The sequence below is a fragment of the Mus caroli genome, chromosome 15 (genome assembly GCF_900094665.2).
Source record: "Mus caroli chromosome 15, CAROLI_EIJ_v1.1, whole genome shotgun sequence".
NCBI classification, from domain to species: Eukaryota; Metazoa; Chordata; class Mammalia; order Rodentia; family Muridae; genus Mus; species Mus caroli.
Window position 1 is genome coordinate 75411672 of NC_034584.1, and position 3679 is coordinate 75415350.

Here is a 3679-nt window from a genome sequence, read left to right on the forward strand (position 1 = left end):
AAGTGCCTTAAAGTCAATCTTTTATTCTGTTGTTATTTGTGGTGTGAAAGTGCAAAAGCCCACAGGGAGGTGAAAGGACAACTCAGTTCTGAAATCCCAGACCTGAACCCAGGTTCCGTCAGCAAGCACTTCCTCCCACCCAGCAGGCCATGGCTTCTTTATGACTAGAGCTCTACTACCCACATTCCCATTGGCGAATCTGGATGTAGGGTGTACATCTAAGTTGAATTTAGATGGGCATCAGTTTTCAAGTTCTTTTCACAGTGTAGTTATTCCATCCTAGACTTCCAGCTTTCCTGGGTTATAGATATGATGACATGTCATTGTATTAGGTCCCTCTTCATAGAAGAGGCTTTTGGAATGTTCAACTCTCATCTAAGTTTTCATCACACTGTCTTATTCCCTGGTCTGTCCATGAGCCTGTGTCAGTCACATGTGTTGTAAATGTCTTCTCATCTGTGGCATGACTAAACATTCTTCAATAAACCCAAAGTGATAAAGAAGTTCAAACGCAAAGTAGCAAGTAGAAAAAAACAAAAAACAAAATGTCTTTTGCCTTTGTAGAGATCCTGGGTGGTGGATTGCTTTTAGGGGCTGGAAAATGACTCAGCAGTTAAGAGCATTCACTGTCCTTACAAGGGCTCTGGGTTCAGCTCTCAGCACAGACATAGCAGTTCACAACTGTCTGTAACTAGAGAAAAAGATGTATTTTTATTTTGTGTGTTTGTCTATATGTACATATATATGCATCTGTGTGTCTATATATACATATGCATGTATGTATACATATATGTATACACACACACACACCCTCAAAGTGCATGCCTGATACCCCTGGAAGCCAGAAGAGGGTGTCAGATCCCTAGGGACTAGAATGACACAAGGTTTTGACCACCACCAAGGATGTTGGAAATTATACCTGGGTACTCTGGAAAGCAGCCAACCTTCCAACCCCTCAAGCCCTCGTTTTACTTAAGACAGTCTGACTAAAAACCCTAAGACGACCTTCAAGTTTTGATCTTCCTACATCCTCTAAAATTACAAGTGTACACGTCACCAATTAAAACAAATTTGAAGTTTCTTAAAGATCATTCATACAAGAAAAACTGTGCAGTTTACTTGTTCTACTTACACACACACTTTCCATTACAACATATTAATAGATAATGGTTCCGACATGACAAAAGATTGTATCATCCAAAATGTCTTAGTAAATGTTCAGTAAAGCAGGATGCTTTACTAAAGAACACAAACATTTCTACACTTAGGAAAAAAGGGAGGGGACAAGAGATGGTTCAGCAGTGAAGAACACTGGCTGCTCTTTCAGAGGTCAAGGGTTTGTCCCAGCACCCACATGGCAGCTCACCACTGTCTGTAACTCCAGCTCCAGAAGTTGTGACATCTTCACAGACACACATGCAGGCAAAACACCAATGCCCATTTTAAAAAAAAGGTCGTTTTTTTAAAAAAAAAGAAAGACAAGAAACACCCTTCAAAGGTATGCAGTAACCAAACACTGGCTTGTACGTTAAAGTTTAATGAAGGGCTTTTTAAGCTGTGTTTCCCAAGTTTCAAACTACAGAGTCAGCAATGTCCGGTGACATCCAAACACAGTTACAACAGTTTAACTCTGTGAAGTGACAGCCCTGCCAAGAAATGTCATTCTAAGAAAAGCTCAAGACAAATTCAAATGGAAGGAATTGCTAAAGTAACTGGCTTGTAATACTAAAACCACCAAAATCATGAAAGCCAAGGTAAAACTGACAACTTTTAGAAGGAAAATGAGAGCTGGCACAGAATACAAACTGTAATTCTAAGGGCCGGACCGTATTAACTCATAGGTGCCTAACTTGGATAGCCGCATTGTAGAGACGAGACTGTCCTTACTAATAGGAAACACACACTCAATGGGATGGATTGAGCATGTTGGCAGCCTATTACCAGTAATCAATTTTGGACCAAAAATTGTTCCAAAATAAAATAATTAAATATAGAAAACTGTTTTCATGAGCTCTAACTCATGTCTCTCACATTCTGATTTGTAGTTCAGTACTCCCAAGTCCAAACCAATTTTAAATGTAGATTATTTTGACCTAAGTTTTCTCTCAATGTTTCAAAAAAAGAAGCTAAGCTTCATTCATAATTCTCTTGAGAGTTAAAACCCCAATCTTTTTTTTTTGCTATTGTTATTTAGGCACATGGACAAACACTGGGGTGTTACAGTCTAAATTCTGTACTGACGGGAGAAATGCATTCTACTCACTTCAGATAGTTCCTAAAAGCCATGTTCCATCAACTACTGCAAAATCTGTTTGTTGAAAAGGACAGTTTATCTGGACTCACATTTGCTACTGTGAATTCAGATCTGGTTCTATTTCTTAATGTTTTTTTGGAGGGTGCCAGGGTTTCCCTAGCCTCGGCCGGTCCTATCGCTACTTCCATCACTGTGCTATCTTAATTTCGAATTAAATTGAAATTATCACTTTTGGGTGGGCATGTGGCATAACTGGTAGAGTACTTGCTTACCATGCTCTAGGATCAGTCCCCCAGCACTGAAAACTTTCATTTTTATGTATGTGGTCATTTTAATAGCTTTCTCCTCTGCATCTTGTCAGAGGAGATGCAGATTGAGCCACATATAGAGACTTCTAGATCTAGGAATACTCATGTTATTAACATTCCTAGAGTTGAAACCTTGAGTTCTTTTTTTTTTAATAGTCACACTGTCCACCCAAAGTTAAAATATTGAAAACAGTTTGCCTCAATGTTGCCATTGTTCATAGACTAACTTTATATTTGATCTATCTTTTAAAATTGCACAAAGAGCCAAGGATGGTGGCATATACCTTTAATCCTACCACCTGAGATGTGGAGACAAGACATATCTCTGAGGTGAGGCCAGCCTGGTCTACGGAACAAGTTCCAGGCCAGCCAAGGCTACAAAGTAAGACCCTATCTAAAGAGAAAAAAGGCATACAGCTAGTTTATATTAATATCTCACTTTAAGTTTTAAAGACTCTTAAGCATTCTAAGATTCTTCACCTCACACTGAAGTATGCCACACCAAAACACGGCAGACACAAGACTTGGATTAGCCATGAGACTCAACACAAGATACTATGCCTAACAAGAATGCTACTAAATGTAATCCGGAATTCACGACATACGCACATTTCTCCAGGATAAAGTTTAACATTCTTAAGAATGACTTTTAACTCTTCCTTTGGTATGTCTATTACATACCAGAAAAAAAATTTTTTGTTGTTTTGGCTTTTTGGAATAGGGTTTCTCTGTGTAGACCAGAGGCTGACCTCAGAGATCCTCCTGCCTCTGTCACACAAGTGCTGGGATTAAAGGAGGCATGTGCCGCTGACACTCACGTTCATTTAACAAGATATGAGTGGTTGAAAGAACAGAAATAGCCTAAGCTTTTGGGTTAGCAGGCTGTTCATTAGGAAAAGCCACTAAAAGCTAGTCCTCAACTCCTAGTGCTAACAAATATCTAATGGCAACTTATGCATTTTTTGTTTTTGAGAAAGCAAAGACTTGAAAACATAGGATTATTAAAGGGTATGTGTACCAGAACTCAAAGCCATATTATACCAGTACACCGAGGGTTCTCCTCCATTGCTTTAATAGTTACTATAGTTATTTTGTAAGTTCTTTTTTTTTTTTTTTT

The 3679-nt window shown here is 38.7% G+C and overlaps 1 protein-coding gene across 1 annotated transcript in view; it reads right to left on the reverse strand.

Annotated features, from left to right (window-relative positions):
- Window positions 1-3679, reverse strand: part of St13 (ST13 Hsp70 interacting protein) — a 39142-nt gene that overhangs the window by 32029 nt on the left and 3434 nt on the right. The window lies entirely within an intron of this gene.